Source organism: Protopterus annectens, chromosome 13.part0, assembly GCF_019279795.1.
Source record: "Protopterus annectens isolate FY-2018-M chromosome 13.part0, PAN1.0, whole genome shotgun sequence".
NCBI classification, from domain to species: Eukaryota; Metazoa; Chordata; order Ceratodontiformes; family Protopteridae; genus Protopterus; species Protopterus annectens.
In genome coordinates this window covers 598,765,032-598,787,921 of record NC_056747.1, presented here as the reverse complement: position 1 = coordinate 598,787,921, position 22,890 = coordinate 598,765,032, and the positions used below count along the sequence as shown (strand labels likewise).

The window sequence follows — 22,890 nt, the reverse complement described above, 5'->3', positions numbered from 1 at the left end:
GTCATGCATCTGTTCTAGTCCTATGGTTTTGGAATATGCTTTCCCTTGCAATCAGAAGAAATCAGTCATTGTCTTTCCCTTGCAATCAGAAGAAATCAGTCATCTTTTCCTTGCAATCAGAAGAAATCAGTCATCGTCTTTCCCTTGCAATCAGAAGAAATCAGTCATCGTCTTTCCCTTGCAATCAGAAGAAATCAGTCTTCATCTTCCTTCAGTAATAACATTGATATATACAGTTTCAGGATGGGTTTACTTCAGGTCAAGCTTCTTATAGGCCCGTAGGCTGTAAGCTTGAAAAGTAATTATATGAACCCATGCACCAGTAAAGCTGACTAGCTAATTTTAATGAGGTCTGTACCAAAAAGGTCATATAAACCTGAAAAATCTTTTTGAAGTCGCTTTAAAGAATTAATATTTTTGAGGATCTAAATGAGGCATTACAGAAGGAAAAATATCCTTTCTTATCAGACTTTTTAAGTCATTAATTTCCATTTCCACTGAATTTTTCTAGAACACTGACAAGGAGTCAGGCACATCAAAAGATTTGTGCTGGTATTTTCAGTATCCCCATTGAGAAGAAATCGCACAACCTGATAACTTTAGTCTGCATGAGTAAGTCTCAGCAAAAATCATCCCCATCAAACCTGCAAATAAGACTAACAAAACAGCATTTTTAGGAAATAAGCCTCCTTTATATCCGCCACATGGATGACTTCATCCCCATACCCACACTAAAACATACAGACTCCAAGGTTTAACATCTGAGGAGGAAAATGAGAGAAACACTGTAAGGGAGAAAACACCGCTGCCGTGTGTTGCAGTTTTGCAGTATACCAAACAACATGCAAAACATTTAAGGATTCTTCAGTTCTGCAAAACAGCATCAAGGAGATTATGTTTGATGAGACTGTTTCTGCTGAACTGCATATTTCCTGGTTTCTTCATATAGTAGTACCCATAGGGTCTGGGTGAGTCTTCAAAAAGTACTATCCAGGACTGCTTCACAATTATACACAAGAACCAGAGCTAGCAGCAAATAAAATAGCCAGCATCGATTGAGCATTCAGACTAAATTATTTTTCAGGAGAAACAACAGGTGGCAGTTCTTCACTTTGTATTATGACAATCGGATGAAATTAAAGAAATGCTATAGAATACGTGGGATCAGTTCTGAGCAAAACATTTTAATGCTTCATATAAGTTGGAACTATTCTCAGAAATCAACCAGTGTCTGAAATCAAATTGACTGCTCCTGAGCATGCAAGCAGTGTTGACCTTAAACATTAGATCCTGTAAGGTATAATTATGATTTATATTGTGCCTTCTGTTCGCAAGATAAAACAGAGTAGAGGGCCTGAGAAATTTTACAGGTGACTAGACTAATGCTGCAGATCATGTGTCATAATGGCACTGTTGTCAGTCTATACTTGGGTTCTGGCGATGTCAGCTTGTTATAGAATACTTTATCCTGATCAGTTTTCTGTGCCAATCCTTTGCATTTATCTGTTGATTTGTTGTGATTCACTTCCACATTTAATCTCATATCATATTCCTCTGATAATTCAGGAGAGAGCAGATACAGAAAGTTGCATAATTGTGACTCAGCAGTTATTACAAAAAACACTGTCCCTCAATATCACAGACTGAGGAATTTATTAAAGTAGGTTTGTGCCTGACAGATTTTATTTTGAAACACAAACGTGTGAGTAGATTTTTTTAATTCAATGATATTACTATTAGGAAAGCTACTAAGAGAGGTTGGTAGTAGTCGTAATAATGGAGACATTATATTCCATCAGTGAAAAGATTAGATTATTAAGACAAGTGACACTAGTTTTTTCATCTGACACTCCCACATATAACACACAGACTGTTATATTTGGGACAGCTTAAAAAAACAGGAATAATGTGCCATGACATCACCTAGTATGATACTTAGATATGTGTGTGTGTGTGTGTGTGTGTGTGTGGTAAATGTATGAATATGAGAGAATATTGTTTAATGAGTAGAAAAAGTTTTCTCAAAAAATATTCAATACATTTTGAATTTTATACCTTTTTAGTGAATTTAAACTCAGGTTTCTGTAAAAGATATAGAAAATTTGGAAAAGCTGTGTAAACAGAATGGGATCAGTGAATGTGAAACCTATTGCTCTCACAACCAAAAAGAGACTTAAAACTTTTTCCGGATACTTTTGTGTATGAAGGACGGCCCTAACTACTTTTTTATAAACTCTTAAGAAAATTACAGAAAATGTTTCATAAATGCAGAGTCTTGCAATGGGACAATAACACACAAAGAGATTTTTAAAGTGAATATTTACCAAAAGGTCTTCGCATAAGAATATTTCCATATTTGACTTGTAGAAAGCTTGGCTTTAAATAAAAAGTAATTTTTTTTTGACTGTGTAGGATGTGAGCTGTCAGGCATTTTTATAAGCATAATAACTAAACAGACATACTGAAGGAATATATCACAATAGGTCTCTATCAGTTTATTGAAAACTGATATAAGTGAATGATTAAATATAGAACCAGGAAACTTGAAAAACAGGAAGCCCAAAAGGAATGGACCTATATTGTGTGGAATCATGGTATAATGGGGCTCAGGGTATCTCTCCTTTCCCCACTGTGGTGTGGTCTTGGAACTGGTATATGTAATTAGTATGGCATGCGGGTGCACAAAAGCAGGTATTGTGTGTATCCCTTTCCTATCAAGCTTCTGGGTTTTTGAATTTCCTGGCTCATTATTTAGTTGTTCACTCATCTGAGCACTCATTCAAGTAATAGGGACCCATCACAACATACTGACCATTTCATTGTTACTACTATAAATAAATGACAATTATACAATTAAAATAAAATGATAATACTGTGACATTAAGAAAAAAAGAGAAAGTTTTCTTGATACCTTAATAAATATAGCAGAAGAAAGACATATTCTGGAGAATCTCCTAAGGTTCTGACTAACCAAGAGACATCTCGAAAGAAAGAAGGGAAAGAAAAAAAAGAATTTCAGGGACTATTGTTTTTTACAGAAAAAATCATATTTCTACAAACTTTGTGAATATAACTGATGGTACAAGAATGGAGAACACAGAATTAAGAGGAAAGGAATGTGCAAGAAACAACAGTAAGGAATTTTACTTTTCCAGTCAGGCAGAATGACTTACAGGTGGTGAGACAGATATTGTCACAAGAGAACAAAAAATGTGTGATACAACCAGGTCAGCAGTTTCATATTAAATAATTTATGTGCAGTTAACATAAGACAAAGCCTTTGTTTACTAGAAAACTTTGGGTTAAATTCAGAAAAGTTTCAACAAGGTGTACCTCATCACAACTTTTTGGAATTCAGAGACAGCCCTACAGCATAGCATTTGCACAAAGATTTGCAGCACCCCACTGGGCTGTCTCTGCCTGTGATGCTAATGACTCTTGGTCGATTAGTAATCCTGGAAGCTTGTAATAACCTAGAAAGTTACAAGAGAATGGGCTGGAACCATGCCTCTCAACCGGGAAACATCAAAAATCTGGACAAGGCCCATGAAAAATAGGTACAAATCTGTACGCTGATTAACATCTAATTTGCATACACAGTTACATAACCACAACCACTCCAATGAAATTGTGGGATACCAGCTTTCAAATGCAAACTGAAGAACAGACAACCAAAATATGGCACCAGAGTTCCCCTGCAGCCATTCCAATGTGCCATTACCTGGCTGTTTTGCCCATTTACCATAAACACTAACGTATGTATACTGCTTTACTTTTACAATGATTATTTGGATTTTATTTTTACATTTTACAGCACAACAATGCAGAAACACTAATAGACATCTGGTAAACAAAGCAATACTGTCTCACAATGAAAACAGGCTTGGCATTAAAACTTCTATGCCCTTGAAACTCACATTTATTGAAACAGCACTGAAACCAAAGAAAATGCATCTGGCCAGTGGTGGATAAACTGAGCCCTTGCTACAACATTTTCTAGAAAGGACGGCCTATGCACAATGGCATCAGATAACAAAAAAAAAAAGTTTACAAAAACTCATTTCAAGATTACAAAGATTTCTGAATACATGACAAACCACAACTGGTATACATACCTAGAGAAGAGAGACTGTATCAAGATCATACCTATGGCATATTTAACTTTTAGCTACCCCTCTACATTTTCCATGAAATATTTGTAAAATAAGTATTTATTTTAAATTAGAGCATATTTTGGTTTTATATTAATTTACTTCCTCTGTATATACAGTGAACCAACTGTGTGCTTTGATACTTTACTTTGATAGGATTAGCCTTGGAGTTAATGGAGTTAAAGAGGCTGCCTTATTAAAAGGATAACAATTTAAGGTTAACCATAATGGCAGATACCTTCATGACAGTGTTAAGAAAATAAAATGACAGACATCCTGATTGTGAATGTACTTACTACAAGGATTAATAATTTCTTGCTGCATTGGATGGTGGTGGTGAGGTGGACAGATAAAAACATGTCATACATTTTATCCATTTATTAAAACATACAAAAATGTGTACCATGTTTTATTATGCAGTGTTGGTTGACCAAGTTGTTGCATGTTCATCAGAAGTCCAAGGAGAGAAACTCAAACTGAAAACATGCAAGCAAACCAACACATTCACAACATATTTTTACAAGCAATTAAGTGTTCAGCTATATAGACTACTGAAGCATGTACGCTCAAATCAAAATTTTGTTCAGGTATTACATCCGGTGTAATACCAGAACAAAATGTTGATTTGAGTGTACCTGCTTCATACAGAGCAATCACAAAGTGAGTCTATCAGTAGAGAGTCAATAGATAAAAGTCACAATGTCCTGTGCTGATAAACTCAAGTCAGAGAAATGCGAGGCCCTAACTTGAACCCAAAAGAGATGGTCATCAACAGCATACATGTACAGTGCTGCTCCGAATACCAGTTAGTGCTAACAACTAACTGCAAACAAGAAGTGCTTAAAATACAAGTTAGTCTCTGTCTTCTCTCTCTAGCTATCATACTGGCCAGCTACCATCTATGTGTATGACTCATTAGAAATGTTTGGTGTAATACAACAGTCTTGCAAGAATCTTTCACTTATCCATTTTGGAATGACCAAATATATGGCAAAGCTTTTGAATTAATAAATACTATCAATCTTTATATAGAAAAATAATAAAGCTGATCACAAGAGACAATCTTCTATTTATTGCAGTCATAACTTTCAACCTTCAATCTTCAAAATGTGGTGCACTACCTCTCATAATGTGGAGCAAATGGAAGTGCGGCACGTTTACTACCAGCTTCAGCTAAACCATTACTTTGAAAATGTAATCTGATTCAATATTGCTTACCATCAATATCAGTTAAAGTCTCCACACTGACTGTGATTGCCGAGCCTTTTAAAATCCAACGAGCGAGACATTTGACCATAATATATCAACATTCCATTGCAGCTGAGCAAAAAATCAGGCAGGAGCTAGTAAATTCCAGGCGCGAGCAATACAAACAAGCCATTCCTACTCGCAAAAGCATTTGATTTGAGCCTACATATGCTAGCTCAATTCTGACAGGCTGGTAGCCCTGATGGAACTGACGTCGTTGCGCATGCGATGACATCAGCTGACAAAGCGCGAAAAATAAAAAATAAAAAACACAAAAAAAATCGGAAATGAATTGGTGCCACTCGGGAATCAAGGTACCCCATTTTTGGACCCCAAACCTTGGTAAAAACTGAGTAATTCAGGACAGTTGGTAGGTATAACTGGAACAGCAAAAAAAATTAGGGTGTGCTAGCATTGTGAAGCTCATTAAGGTCAGTTTTGTGTGTGTGTGTGTGTGTGTGTGTGTGTGTGTGTGTGTGTGTGTGTGTGTGTGGGATTGAAAGATGTCTAAGTTGGAGGATCAAGTGAGTTGAGTTTGTGGAACACACCTGACATTACTGTAATAATAGGATGTTTAAAATTCATCTATCACCACCTTTGTTACAAATAGTCACTTGTTTAAAAATATCTTATTTAAAAAAATGGGAAATTTTAAATAGTGATAGGGATATCAGAGATTATGTGGGTGATGTAGATCAATATGCGTGTACAGCTTTAAGAAGCTTTCTAGGGGCTTGTATAAGTGTATAAATATTGAGCATGTGGAAGCCTGACTGCCATTTTGTAGTTAGCAGTTGAGATGTAAGCATGAATGTCTTTGTAGTCTGTCTGCTAATCAGTTTGTTTATATTTTGTAATATTGCTATCCACCCTGATGTGTTTCTAAGTAATAAAGCATATGAACAAATTACTCCACTTGTTTGTCATCAATACTAGAGAAGCACAAGTTAAATGGTGCCAGAATGGGATCCAGATTCCTCAACCCTCTAGACCAAGAGGCATTCGGTTAAGATTGGAGGAATGTACAAGAGTGGATCATCCCTACTGCATGTATAACTCACAAAACAGGTCAGAAACGAATTTCAGGTATTAAAGCTTGCTCAGACTATTTCTTATTCGCAAAATATGAAACAAGGCATTCAGAATGCTCTATATGATTTTCTAACCGAAATATTCAAAATAACTAAGAAAAATATTTGAAATAAAGTCCAAATTGCATAAAATGAATAAGATAAGGGAAACAACCTCATTTTTTCTCTAAGCACTACTTTTTCACATTTATCAAAGCCATTTGAGTTGTTTGAAGTGTATGACGTGTTTGCATGTTTGTGCAGTATTGCAGTACAGTTATTTCACAAAATACAGTAATTTTAAAGCATATTTCGCAAAGTACAGTGTTTTGAAGGGTTTATTGTGCATTTGAATGTTATTACAGGCACATAGGGTCTATATTAGAATATCGAAAGATGTAAACACCGAATGTTTAAATGTCGAACTGTATTCAGCGAAAGCTGAAAACAACGAACATACAGAACAGCAGATTTTTTCCTAGGGAAAAAATTCACTGTTCCAAAACACATACACACAACACAAGCACACCAAACAAACAGCAATACACACACATACACCTAAAATCTTACACCTAACCCTACACTAAACTATACACACACCACTAACTATCCACTTACCTTAACCCAAACCCTAACCCTAAGGTCCGTCACTATCGCACACTCACCTGCGCCCTAACCCTAACTCACCTACCCCACCCTAACCCTCACGTCCACACAATCGCACACTTACCTGACCTGCGCCCTAACCCTAACTCACCTAACCCACCCTAACCCTCACATCCACACAATCGCACACATACCTAACCCGCACCCTAACCCTAACTCACCTAACCAACCCTAACCCTCACATCCACATAATCGCACACATACCTAACCAGCACCCTAACCCTAACTAACCTAATCCAGACTCAATCGCACACTTACCTGAACCCAACCTGTAACTTTCCACCACAGTGCTGAAAATACCGAAGCAACAGAAATGGACAACCAAATTCTTTCCCTAGGAAAAAAATTGGTTTTCTGTTGCTTCGATATTTTCAGCTTTTGCTGAATACAGTGCGACATTTAAACATTCGGTGTTTACATCTTTCGATATTCTAATATAGACCCGGCACATATACCAGGTTATTCGTATATAATTACAAGTGGGCCTGGATAGCATTGAGTTTTAGTATAATGTGTGGGCATGGCAGAATGTTTTCGCAGACCCGCTCAACTTAGTTTGACAGTAATATTGCAGAGAACTGGAGAGTGTTTGAGCAAGAGTAAGATATTTTTATACAGGCTGTATTTTCTGATAAAGATGACCATTCAGAGGCATTTATTCTGCTTAGTTTAGCTGGTTCAGAAGCCATAGAAAGGGAGTGTTCATTTGTGTATGCACTTGCTGTCTTTGCAGGAGGGGGAATCTGTCATATAGTTGTACCGGGAGGTACACCGAGTGCTTAAAACATAAGGGACTTATTTTACACAAGGGATCAAAAGCATGGTGAAACTTTTGCAACATGTATAACTGATTTGAGAAACAAAGCTAAAATGTGCAGATTTGGTGTTTTAAGGAATGAGTTGATAAAACACAGATGTGTGTGGTATTAAAGATGATGCTGTGAGAAAGATTTTGCTTTATGAGAGTGATTTAACTTTGAATAAGCGCATTGAGATTTGTCAGATATATGAGCGTAGAGAAAAGCACACAAATATGCTTACAAATGGGAGTGGCCTTGGAATGTACTGCAGTAAAGCCAGTGTTGATAGTATGCAGCACGTGGTTAAAAGAAACCACTCCAAGCACATGGCAGCAACTGTAAATCCTGCAACAGTCACTGGGAAACCCTGTTTCATTCTAGCAAATTCCAGAGTGCACACAGTCTCAGTGAAAAGCTTAAGAGTGAGTTAGCAAACTCAAAAAATGGGCAACCACCCACTTTTATAGCCAACTATCATAAATGTGGGAGAAGTCATGAGCCTAAAAGGGAATAATGTTTATCTTTTTGTCAGCAATGCCACAGATGCAAAAAGTAGAATCATTTCAAAAGGTCTTATAAATCAAAAGGAACACATTCTTTTATTAAAAGGGAACATTGAAAGAAATAAGTTGATCAATTAGAAAGCCATGACTCTACTTTTTATGTTGATGGTGTGTCAGTGCTTCATGAAACAGTCAATGCAGTAGATTTATGGGCAAAGAATGGAAGTATTTTGTACTGTTCGGATAAATTGGAGACCGACAGTGCTCAAAGTTGACACAGGTTCAAAGTTCAGTGTTATGTCCGCAGAAACATTCACTAGAGCATGTGCTAGTGAAAAGCCTGATTTGCCAAAGTGTGCAAAGCTTGTTGCTTATGGTGGTGAAGAGATTAAAATGGAAAGCTCAGTAGTACTTTCATGTTGCTCCGCTGGGAGAAGCTGTGACTTGTTATTTTATGTGGTCAAAAGGCACGTACAGCCATTACTAGGCCTCAGAGACAGTTTGAAACTGGGACTGCTTTCATTTAATGAGGAAGTCCATCATGTTAGATTAAAAAACTGCTGAAATACTACCCAGTATATCTTCTCTACCTATGCTGATCTTTGCAAAGACAAATTAGGCAAGCATCAGTTGTGTACTCCATGAAGTTAGATTCAGAGGTCAGTCCAGTTGTCAGCCCAGCCCAGAAAGTTCCAGCAATGCAGAACAGTGTCAAAATTAAGTTAGACAAAATGGTACAACAAGGTATAATTTGTCCAATCGAAGAACCAACTGAATGGGTATCTTCCAGGGTGGAAGCTCATAAGTAAAGCTCAGATGATATTAGAATATGTATTGATCCATGAGATTTGAACAAAGCAGTGAAAACACCTCTTCATCCAATGCATACAGTTGTAAAAGTTGCAGCTCTAATGCCAAATACCACTGTTTTTAGTGTCTTAGATGCAAAAAGTTCATTTTGGGAAATTTTGCTTGACAAGAAATCCTCACTGCTTACTATGTTTAGTACTCCATTTGGCAGGTACAGATTTTTTAGAATGCCATTTGGGATAAATTATGCCAGTGAAGTCTTTCAACATGCAATGGAGCAATTTTTTTCTGGGTACCCCTGTGCTATTATAGCAGATGATATTCTACTAGGAGTTAATGGTGAAGATGAGCCTGGGTCTATATCAGAATTGTGAAAGCTGTCTTTCACGAATACATGTTCATCGACACATATACGTCTAAGGATGAGAACAGCGAAGTATCAAAAGCGTGAAATGGAGAATGCCGAATGTTTTTTTCTTGGCCAGCAGGGTGATCGTGGGGATGAGGAAATTAATCCTTTTCCCCACTGTAGTGCGGTCTCGGAGTTGGTATATATAAGTGGGGGGGTGCAGGGGGGCTTGCCCCTCTGCAAAAACATTTGAAAAAGTGTTTTAGGTAAGGTTTGTACAGTTAGGTTTACCTTACCTGTATGGTGCTGTTACTTCTGGGAATGCTTTCGGCGTTCTCCATTTCGCTTTTTTGGTACTTCGCTGTTCTCGTTCTTCGACATTTATGTGTTGATGAACATGTATTCACGAAAGACAGCTTTTGTGATTATAATATAGACCTGATGAGCATGACAGAAACCTCGAAAAAGTTTTGGAAAGAGCTTGTCAAGTGAATCTTAAGCTGCATCCTCAGAAGTGCAAGTTCAGTTTACGAGAAGTTACTTATGTTGGTCATTTATTTACCAGTTCAGGCTTATGACCAGACCCTTCCAAGCAAACAGCTATTTTTGAGATGCCAGCTGCAGACAATGTTCAAGCCCCTCAATGCTTTCTTGGCATGGTTAACTATCATCTAGTCAAGTTCATTCCAGACTTAAGCCAAATAGCAGAACTGCTTAGAAAGTTGGCACATACAGATGTATTCTGGCTGTGGATGGAACAACACCAAAGAGCATTTGATGTCCTAAAACAGAGAACTGCCAGTCCACCAACTCTCAGAAACTATGATGTTCACAAACCAGTTACTCTTTCCTGTGATGCTTCAGAATTTGGTCTTGGTGCAGTCATTCTTCAAGATGGCCAACCTGATGCCTGTGCATCCAGATCGCTAACCCAAACTGAAATGCAATATGCTCAGATACAGAAAGAGCTTTTGGCAATTGTGTTTGCATGTTCGAAGTTCCATGATTATATTTATGGTAGGCCTATTGAGATCAAAACAGACCACCAACCTCTAGTCACTATTTTGAGAAAGCCCATGCATATACCTCCAGCCAGATTGCAAAGTATGTTGCTGAGATTACAAAAGTCCAATTTGACTCTTGTCTACACGAAAGGCAAACTTCTTTATCTTGCTGATACATTATCCAGATCACCCAGAAATACCACTGAATAGCACGAGAATGAGAAACTTGATTTTGAAGTCATGGAAGTGAGAAATATTCCTTCCACATGTCCTGATGAGCTTAGAAATCACACAGCCTCAGTTCCTGTTTTACAGAAGCTCAACCAATTTATCAGTCGAGGATGGCCATCAAAGCAATCTAGTTTACCTCAAGAAGTGCAACCTTATTTTCCTTACAGAGATGAGATTTTGTCTGAAAATGGTATCATCATGAAAGGTCCAAAAGTCCTTGTTCCAAAGTCTTTGCAGCCAGATTATATTACTATCTTGCACTGTGACCACCCAGGACTGATTCTACTAATAGAAGGGTGAAAGGACTAGTATTTTGGCCTTCTTTTTCACAAGACATTGAGGAAGTACTTTCATCTTGTTCTGTATGTAATAGTACAAAACCAGATCAACAGAAGGAACCACTATAGCTAAACCAGATTCCAGAACTACCTTGGTCGACAGTAGCCACTGACATTTTCAAATGGAATGGTCAGCATTACTTGATGTTAGTAGACTCTTATTCTAATTGGTTTGAGATCGACCTACTTCCTAACCTAGAGTCCAGTACTGTCATTACTAAGATGGTGTCATTTTACAGTCCATGGTAGTCTGCACAAAGTTATTTCAGACAATGGCACACAGTTTACTAGCCAGCAATTCAACAGATTCGCCGAAGAGTGGGACTTTATCCATGTTACGAGTAGTCCTAAGTACCTGGAGTCAAATGGTTTGGCAGAACGTGTAGTTCAAAGTGAGAAACAGTTACTAGAAAAGTCAAAATAAGATAATAGTGATGTTTTCCTGAATCTTTTGAATCTCAGAAATATTTCTCATGATAAACATCTTGGTTAACCTGCCCAGAGACTTCTGTCGAGACAAACCAGAACCACATTACTAGTCAGCAGTAGTTTGCTGGTTCCAAGGGCTAAGAATAACAGATCAGTGAAAGCCCATCTAATAAAGAAATACATATCACAGAAGTCTTGTTACGATAAATCCAGTTAACCGCTCAATCCATTATGTGAAGGAGAGACAGTGAGAATGCAAGCGTGCAAAGGTTATGATCAGATTGGAGTCATGAAGAGTATTTGTGATTCCACAATGTATGATCTTGGCTGTGGGCAAAGAGTAGAGTTTAGATGGAATCAGAAAAAGTTGCTGCCGGTATCCAAGCCTGTACCACAGCACCTAGCCTGTGAGAAAGAGTCTTTATCTCAGATTGAGTTACCCAGTGTTCTAGTTTCAGAGGGAGTTCCATTAGATATCACTTTTCCTGAGATGAATCCCAAAGTTCCTGATATGAGTTGTTCACTGAAGACTGTCCCTGTTGTCAAACCCAGTTCTGATTACTATATTACTAGATTAGATGGCATTTCCAGACCATGTTACTGATACGTGGCAACTTGGACATGAACATTGTGTTTGTTTCTGATGTGTATATTAGTGCATGTCTTATTCCAATGTCATTTAATTGAGGGCAATCTATTTAAAAATAGATGGGGGATGTAAATCAATATGTGTGTACAGCTTTAAGAAGCTTTCTAGTGGCTTGCACAAGTGTATAAATACTGAGCATGTGCGAACCTGACTGCCATTTTGTATTTAGCTGTTGAGATGTAAGCATGTATGTCTGTGTAGTGTGTCAGTTAATCAGTTCGTTTATATTTTGTAATACTGCTGCCCATCTTGATGTGTTTCTAAGTAATAAAACATATAAACAAACTACCCGCCTGTTTGTCATCTATACTACAGAGGAACCAGCGACAGGTGACAGACCATGTATTGTATATAGAAAAAGGAAGAACTTAAAAAGTATCTTTGAGACATAGAACAAGTCACAAACAGTGTGTTATATGAGGAAATGTATTTCTTGTTCCTACTGTATACATATCTTGGAAGCATACTTCTCAGTTGTACAGATTTTTGCAGAATGTCCAGATTTTCACCTCAAAATTTCAGTCTGATCCTCATAAAATTTATGTTTTTTTCTGGCAAATCACTTGGATTATCTGAGGAGTAAAATTACTAAATAATGACATACACAAGTTTCAGACTACATATCCCGTAGAAAATGCATTTTAACACAAACCACGTTATTCTAGCTATTTTCTAAGGTTGTAAGAGCACTGTTTAAAATCTGTCCCAATTCTTGGGCCTTTGTTCTCCTATAATGTAAGGCTTTATCCAGATTTCTTGAGCTAAGAGGTTGAGAGGTATGCTTGGAAGTTAATGAAATTAATATTAATGTTTGGAAAGTGAGACTTCAAGGTAAATTTTGGTGTAATTCAGACAAAGTTGTCTATTATGCTGTATGCTCATGTTGTTCCTGTTTCTATATTGATAAGATTGAGAGGAAAATGAGGAACAGGATATACGAGCACTTTAGGGACATTACATTAAGGAAGGATACAAATGTAAACATTGTATGGAGAAACAGGGGCATTATTTAAATTTTTTTGAATTTGAAAGTTTAGCGATGAATGAAAGGGCCGGGGCACAGACATTAATTTTAGAAAGACATGAGTTGATGTGGAAAATGCAGTTGAATGCAATTCACTGGCCTGGTTTAAGTGACCAGGTTTCTATTTTGAATATTCTAAAATTAAAGGTATTAGAAAGATAATGTTTCTTATTTTATTGTTTCAACTTAAAAACTCTTTTATGCACTATTTTATATTGTTAGTAATACTACGATCAGAAGTGGGTTTTTTTCTCAATAATGTGCTTTGATTGGCTGTGCTGGTGGTGTGTCTGATCAGCTGTGATGACATAGGTTTTAACTTTGTTATAAATGGAGTAGATTTGATGATGTTTTTATCTGATGAAATTTCTAAAGTACGGAAATGAAAGCACTCATCTTTGTTATTGTTTTTTGTTATAAAACTGACTGTGCTTTACGATCGGGCGGCAGCACTGGCCCTCGTGGTAGCCCCAAATCCAGAAGCCTACCGAGTGGCACTCAGGACCCTCAGGACCCCACCAATGCGAATGCATAACCAACTTTAAAAAGTCCCCACCAGGCGAAGGCATAATCAACTTTAAAATAGCCCAGTAGCCCCAAATCCAGAAGCCTACCGAGTGGCACTCAGGACCCTCAGGACCCCACCAATGCGAATGCATAACCAACTTTAAAAAGTCCCCACCAGGCGAAGGCATAATCAACTTTAAAATAGCCCAGTAAGAGACTCAGGGTAAATACATAACTACCCCTTTCAGTATAATTCACCAAACACCTTGTACTGTAATAAAGGTACCAGGTAGTATAAAATCTATTGAATACAGGTTCCTTCTACAAAAAAATCGACTAATAAGAAATAAAATCAAAGGAACAATAGTAGAATTTAGGTAGCTACCATTAAACCTGGCTTCCTCTAAGACCTAGGGAAATCCTGTGGTGTTAATCCTGTGGTAGCAGCCGAGGTTAGAAAGAGACCTCAGAAACCGCCATATTTTTAAACTGACTGTGCTTTACGATCGGGCGGCAGCACTGGCCCTCGTGGTAGCCCCAAATCCAGAAGCCTACCGAGTGGCACTCAGGACCCTCAGGACCCCACCAATGCGAATGCATAACCAACTTTAAAAAGTCCCCACCAGGCGAAGGCATAATCAACTTTAAAATAGCCCAGTAAGAGACTCAGGGTAGCCCCAAATCCAGAAGCCTACCGAGTGGCACTCAGGACCCTCAGGACCCCACCAATGCGAATGCATAACCAACTTTAAAAGTCCCCACCAGGCGAAGGCATAATCAACTTTAAAATAGCCCAGTAAGAGACTCAGGGTAGCCCCAAATCCAGAAGCCTACCGAGTGGCACTCAGGACCCTCAGGACCCTCAGGACCCCACCAATGCGAATGCATAACCAACTTTAAAAAGTCCCCACCAGGCGAAGGCATAATCAACTTTAAAATAGCCCAGTAAGAGACTCAGGGTAGCCCCAAATCCAGAAGCCTACCGAGTGGCACTCAGGACCCTCAGGACCCCACCAATGCGAATGCATAACCAACTTTAAAAAGTCCCCACCAGGCGAAGGCATAATCAACTTTAAAATAGCCCAGTAAGAGACTCAGGGTAGCCCCAAATCCAGAAGCCTACCGAGTGGCACTCAGGACCCTCAGGACCCCACCAATGCGAATGCATAACCAACTTTAAAAAGTCCCCACCAGGCGAAGGCATAATCAACTTTAAAATAGCCCAGTAAGAGACTCAGGGTAGCCCCAAATCCAGAAGCCTACCGAGTGGCACTCAGGACCCTCAGGACCCCACCAATGCGAATGCATAACCAACTTTAAAAAGTCCCCACCAGGCGAAGGCATAATCAACTTTAAAATAGCCCAGTAAGAGACTCAGGGTAGCCCCAAATCCAGAAGCCTACCGAGTGGCACTCAGGACCCCACCAATGCGAATGCATAACCACCTTTAAAAAGTCCCCACCAGGCGAAGGCATAATCAACTTTAAAATAGCCCAGTAAGAGACTCAGGGTAAATACATAACTACCCCTTTCAGTATAATTCACCAAACACCTTGTACTGTAATAAAGGTACCAGGTAGTAAAAAATCTATTGAATACAGGTTCCTTCTACAAAAAAATCGACTAATAAGAAATAAAATCAAAGGAACAATAGTAGAATTTAGGTAGCTACCATTAAACCTGGCTTCCTCTAAGACCTAGGGAAATCCTGTGGTGTTAATCCTGTGGTAGCAGCCGAGGTTAGAAAGAGACCTCAGAAACCGCCATATTTTTAAACTGACTGTGCTTTACGATCGGGCGGCAGCACTGGCCCTCGTGGTATGTAACAATTGCATATTGCTCTGTTTGTACATAAAATTGATAAATATAACTACAACTTTTACTGCTGTTTTGATTACTGTTAGTAAATTTATCAAGTAACCCTGCTTGTAGTCATGACTGTAAGCGCTGTGTAGATGCAACTGGCGTTTTGCAAAAAGTATGTGGTAAAAGTGGTAAAAGTAAATGTACATTAGCGTTTACTTAAATGCTACTCTAGAAAATGGAGTAATTGTTTGGATCTGGATGCAGCTGTGCATTAGCGACTGTTTAAAAGCTGAAAACCGCGTTTTGTTTTACTTATACTGCCAAATGCTTCAGTTGAAAGTGGTTGCTTGTTAGATCTTATTTTCTGGTCGGAGGATGTAACCTCATTGTCAAGCTTGATACAAAATATTTTATGCTGCAAACACCTAATGTTAGCTATTTAGCTATTGTTTTATCAAACAAACAGAGTGCGTTGTAGTGTATTCTTAAGTCGCCAAAGGGAAGTAAATTACTGCTTAATACAACTAGCTGTTATCCAATGCTTAGCATCACTAAGGCTGTTGAAATCATCCTCGTACTGCACTGTGAAAACTGTCTGTTGCTGCATTGTGTAATTCTGTCTGTTACTGCATCAAACACTGTACAAAGTTATTTTCTTTCTGTTGCCTCCATCTTAGGTAGCCCCAAATCCAGAAGCCTACCGAGTGGCACTCAGGACCCTCAGGACCCCACCAATGTGAATGCATAACCAACTTTAAAAAGTCCCCACCAGGCGAAGGCATAATCAACTTTAAAATAGCCCAGTAAGAGACTCAGGGTAAATACATAACTACCCCTTTCAGTATAATTCACCAAACACCTTGTACTGTAATAAAGGTACCAGGTAGTATAAAATCTATTGAATACAGGTTCCTTCTACAAAAAAATCGACTAATAAGAAATAAAATCAAAGGAACAATAGTAGAATTTAGGTAGCTACCATTAAACCTGGCTTCCTCTAAGACCTAGGGAAATCCTGTGGTGTTAATCCTGTGGTAGCAGCCGAGGTTAGAAAGAGACCTCAGAAACCGCCATATTTTTAAACTGACTGTGCTTTACGATCGGGCGGCAGCACTGGCCCTCGTGGTATGTAACAATTGCATATTGCTCTGTTTGTACATAAAATTGATAAATATAACTACAACTTTTACTGCTGTTTTGATTACTGTTAGTAAATTTATCAAGTAACCCTGCTTGTAGTCATGACTGTAAGCGCTGTGTAGATGCAACTGGCGTTTTGCAAAAAGTATGTGGTAAAAGTGGTAAAAGTAAATGTACATTAGCGTTTACTTAAATGCTACTCTAGAAAATGGAGTAATTGTTTGGATCTGGATGCAGCTGTGCATTAGCGACTGTTTAAAAGCTGAAAACCGCGTTTTGTTTTACTTATACTGCCAAATGCTTCAGTTGAAAGTGGTTGCTTGTTAGATCTTATTTTCTGGTCGGAGGATGTAACCTCATTGTCAAGCTTGATACAAAATATTTTATGCTGCAAACACCTAATGTTAGCTATTTAGCTATTGTTTTATCAGACAAACAGAGTGCGTTGTAGTGTATTCTTAAGTCGCCAAAGGGAAGTAAATTACTGCTTAATACAACTAGCTGTTATCCAATGCTTAGCATCACTAAGGCTGTTGAAATCATCCTCGTACTGCACTGTGAAAACTGTCTGTTGCTGCATTGTGTAATTCTGTCTGTTACTGCATCAAACACTGTACAAAGTTATTTTCTTTCTGTTGCCTCCATCTTAGGTAGCCCCAAATCCAGAAGCCTACCGAGTGGCACTCAGGACCCTCAGGACCCCACCAATGCGAATGCATAACCAACTTTAAAAGTCCCCACCAGGCGAAGGCATAATCAACTTTAAAATAGCCCAGTAAGAGACTCAGGGTAAATACATAACTACCCCTTTCAGTATAATTCACCAAACACCTTGTACTGTAATAAAGGTACCAGGTAGTATAAAATCTATTGAATACAGGTTCCTTCTACAAAAAAATCGACTAATAAGAAATAAAATCAAAGGAACAATAGTAGAATTTAGGTAGCTACCATTAAACCTGGCTTCCTCTAAGACCTAGGGAAATCCTGTGGTGTTAATCCTGTGGTAGCAGCCGAGGTTAGAAAGAGACCTCAGAAACCGCCATATTTTTAAACTGACTGTGCTACGATCGGGCGGCAGCACTGGCCCTCGTGGTATGTAACAATTGCATATTGCTCTGTTTGTACATAAAATTGATAAATATAACTACAACTTTTACTGCTGTTTTGATTACTGTTAGTAAATTTATCAAGTAACCCTGCTTGTAGTCATGACTGTAAGCTGTGTAGATGCAACTGGCGTTTTGCAAAAGTATGTGGTAAAAGTGGTAAAAGTAAATATACATTAGCGTTTACTTAAATGCTACTCTAGAAAATGGAGTAATTGTTTGGATCTGGATGCAGCTGTGCATTAGCGACTGTTTAAAAGCTGAAAACCGCGTTTTGTTTTACTTATACTGCCAAATGCTTCAGTTGAAAGTGGTTGCTTGTTAGATCTTATTTTCTGGTCGGAGGATGTAACCTCATTGTCAAGCTTGATACAAAATATTTTATGCTGCAAACACCTAATGTTAGCTATTTAGCTATTGTTTTATCAGACAAACAGAGTGCGTTGTAGTGTATTCTTAAGTCGCCAAAGGGAAGTAAATTACTGCTTAATACAACTAGCTGTTATCCAATGCTTAGCATCACTAAGGCTGTTGAAATCATCCTCGTACTGCACTGTGAAAACTGTCTGTTGCTGCATTGTGTAATTCTGTCTGTTACTGCATCAAACACTGTACAAAGTTATTTTCTTTCTGTTGCCTCCATCTTAGGTAGCCCCAAATCCAGAAGCCTACCGAGTGGCACTCAGGACCCTCAGGACCCCACCAATGCGAATGCATAACCAACTTTAAAAAGTCCCCACCAGGCGAAGGCATAATCAACTTTAAAATAGCCCAGTAAGAGACTCAGGGTAAATACATAACTACCCCTTTCAGTATAATTCACCAAACACCTTGTACTGTAATAAAGGTACCAGGTAGTATAAAATCTATTGAATACAGGTTCCTTCTACAAAAAAATCGACTAATAAGAAATAAAATCAAAGGAACAATAGTAGAATTTAGGTAGCTACCATTAAACCTGGCTTCCTCTAAGACCTAGGGAAATCCTGTGGTGTTAATCCTGTGGTAGCAGCCGAGGTTAGAAAGAGACCTCAGAAACCGCCATATTTTTAAACTGACTGTGCTTTACGATCGGGCGGCACTGGCCCTCGTGGTATGTAACAATTGCATATTGCTCTGTTTGTACATAAAATTGATAAATATAACTACAACTTTTACTGCTGTTTTGATTACTGTTAGTAAATTTATCAAGTAACCCTGCTTGTAGTCATGACTGTAAGCGCTGTGTAGATGCAACTGGCGTTTTGCAAAAGTATGTGGTAAAAGTGGTAAAAGTAAATGTACATTAGCGTTTACTTAAATGCTACTCTAGAAAATGGAGTAATTGTTTGGATCTGGATGCAGCTGTGCATTAGCGACTGTTTAAAAGCTGAAAACCGCGTTTTGTTTTACTTATACTGCCAAATGCTTCAGTTGAAAGTGGTTGCTTGTTAGATCTTATTTTCTGGTCGGAGGATGTAACCTCATTGTCAAGCTTGATACAAAATATTTTATGCTGCAAACACCTAATGTTAGCTATTTAGCTATTGTTTTATCAGACAAACAGAGTGCGTTGTAGTGTATTCTTAAGTCGCCAAAGGGAAGTAAATTACTGCTTAATACAACTAGCTGTTATCCAATGCTTAGCATCACTAAGGCTGTTGAAATCATCCTCGTACTGCACTGTGAAAACTGTCTGTTGCTGCATTGTGTAATTCTGTCTGTTACTGCATCAAACACTGTACAAAGTTATTTTCTTTCTGTTGCCTCCATCTTAGGTAGCCCCAAATCCAGAAGCCTACCGAGTGGCACTCAGGACCCTCAGGACCCCACCAATGCGAATGCATAACCAACTTTAAAAAGTCCCCACCAGGCAAAGGCATAATCAACTTTAAAATAGCCCAGTAAGAGACTCAGGGTAAATACATAACTACCCCTTTCAGTATAATTCACCAAACACCTTGTACTGTAATAAAGGTACCAGGTAGTATAAAATCTATTGAATACAGGTTCCTTCTACAAAAAAATCGACTAATAAGAAATAAAATCAAAGGAACAATAGTAGAATTTAGGTAGCTACCATTAAACCTGGCTTCCTCTAAGACCTAGGGAAATCCTGTGGTGTAGTCCCCGCTCCGCTACGCTCGGGCTTGCTCCGCTCCCCTCCCTGCCCCCTATTCCCACCCGCCCCCACTACCTCTACATTTATTTGGTCATTAAGCCCATCCCCATTTCCACTACCCAATCAGAACTGTCCACTCCCCTCCCATCTCTCTACCACTCCCCACCACTAAACCTAACCCGCCCACCTGCCTAACTCTCTCCATTTATCTCACCCTACTACTACCTCCAGCTTCCTGCTGACTTAGGTATCGCCCCTAGCCCTATTGACGCTAAGATATCAGCCTCACCATGGACAGAACCTCATTTACCACCCTCCCCCTAGTACTTTTACTCCTTATCTTATCGTATCTCTTAACAGCCTATGAAACACAAGCCCTAACTAGAATCTACCTTCCTAAGGGTCAGACCTCCCTGTATTCCCAAAATACCACTACTCTTATCCCCCCCTCTCTCTACGCCGCTACCCACCTTATCCCTAAAAGTACACACTTTATTCTTAGGTACCCCAAAGTATCCTCATCAAGAGAACAGCTTAAGCTACTAACTAGACTACAAAAAATACTAGAATATTTGAAAAAATCCATCACTAATGACGGGGACATCCACCCCAACCCAGGCCCTCTTAGTGACCCAGACCCTAACCTCTGCCTTGCAGCTAGCAGACCTGCAGACTCCCTCTTTTTGCTCCATCTCAATATTAGAAGCATTAACAATAAAGTACATAGCTTGCATGCCATGCTTGATATCCACTCCCCGGACATAATGTGTTTATCAGAAACTTGGCTCAAACCAAGCACCAAGGATGAGGAAATTATCTCTCCTGGATATAACATCATCAGGGCTGATCGTACAACCAGAAAGGGTGGTGGAATAGCTGTGATGTTCAAGAACTCCTTGAGCATCACAATGAATTCACTGCAACCCCCAAAAGTTCCAAACCTGGAACTGATTGCTCTTAAGATATCCCTAAACAGACAAAAAAGTATTAATCTCATAGTAACCTACCTACCATCGGGCAAAAATGTAGAAAATTTTGAACAAACCCTTAGTTGGCTTGCTAATAACTATCCACAAGAAACAATAATATTAGGAGATGTTAATATAGACTGGTCTCTCTACTCGGCCCAATCAAATCCTCTCCCCATTAACTTACATGGTTTTTCCCAAAATATTCTTTCTCCCACTAGAATTGGACATGCACAACAAAAGGAGAGTATTATTGACTGGATTCTTACTAATAGGAATCCAAATAACTATACCACAGGGACCCTTCCCAATGACCTTAGTGACCACCTTGCTACCTTTATTATAAAACACAAATGTTCAAACAAGACTCCCCCCATAACTAGATTAGTAAGGAATAGCAAAATTTTGTCCCTGACAAATTCCTAGCTGATCTCAAAGCTTGTAATTGGCACATCCTAAAAACCCTATCCTTAGATGAAAGTGTTTCATACTTTAATAACACTTTCCTCAAGATACTCAATTCCCATGCTCCTAATCGACTCATGAGAACTAAGGAATGTATAGCACCCTGGCTAACACAAGAAACTAAATCCAAAATTAGAATCAGAGACCAGGCCTGGAATAAGTGGAGAACCACAAAAACCCCCCTAGACCGCATCAAGTTCCTCCAGCTAAGAAATTCAACCAAAGTAGCCGTTAAATCTGATAAAAAACAATATTTTTGTCACCTCCAAGACAAACATCAGTATAATCCCAAAAAATTCTGGGCTGGTTTTAACCGCTTACTTCATCCTGGTAAGTCTACTACCCCCACCCCCGACAAACTCATGGACAATGACCCAACAGAAATAGCCAACTCCTTTAATTCTTTTTTCACTGAGACCATCCAGTCCCTTGCCAGCAAGCTTCCCACGCCTCCCTCAGTGGCAACCCCAATTATTAATACAACCCAACCGGCCTTTAACCTACAACCCATCTCCACCTCCTACATTCGCACTCTCTTGAAAAAATTGAAACCAACCACCCTCGCGGCTGATCAGCTCCCGGCCAAATACCTACAAATAGCATCTGATGCCATAGCCTACCCTGTATCAATCTTGATCAACCGAACCATTTCTGAAGCATCTATTCCCTCTATCTGGAAAATCTCTTATATCATCCCCCTCCACAAAGGAGGGCCCTCCACAGAAACCTCCAACTATAGGCCCATAGCCATACTGTCTCCCTTAGCCAAAATTATGGAACGCTGTGTCCATAAACAACTCATTTCCTACCTCATACATCACAACCTCCTATCAAATACCCAACATGGCTTCCGCCCCCATCACAGCACAACCACAGCTCTTCTCTCCTTTGTAGACTCAGTCAACCACAATCGTAATAATAAACTAATATCCTCTGCGCTCTTTCTAGACCTGTCAAAAGCCTTCGATATGGTCAACCACCAACTTCTGCTTCAGGCACTGGAAACATTACATCTTAGTAAACTAACCATAAGTTGGTTTAATGCCTATCTCTCTAGTAGAAAACAGGCAGTCCAGTGGCAAAACAGCCTATCAGACCTACTCCCTACTAATATTGGTGTCCCCCAAGGATCTATCCTTGGTCCCCTTCTTTTCTCCATTTTCATAAATGGCCTACACTCAATTACTCCCAAAGCCACCTGTATTCAATATGCAGATGACTCCACCCTGATCTGCTCTGATGAATCTCTCGCCAAACTCCAAGCCACAACCCAAAACTGCTTCTCTGCTGTAGAAAATTGGTTCTCGGAACTTAAACTCTTACTTAACCCTGCCAAAACCAAATTACTTCTCTTTTTCCCCACCTCAGTGACTGCTCAAACTATAGAACCCTTCAACACCAACAATTCTACTTTCCATGTGTCCTCCAACAATGGGACCATTATCTACCCCGTACCCAATACCAAACTACTAGGGGTGACCATAGATTATAAACTTAAATTTGATATGCATGTAAACTTAAC

At 38.9% G+C, this 22,890-nt stretch overlaps 1 protein-coding gene across 2 annotated transcripts in view; it reads left to right on the top strand.

Annotated features, from left to right (window-relative positions):
• WSCD1 (WSC domain containing 1) overlaps positions 1-22,890 on the top strand; it is a 568,343-nt gene that overhangs the window by 228,489 nt on the left and 316,964 nt on the right. The window lies entirely within an intron of this gene.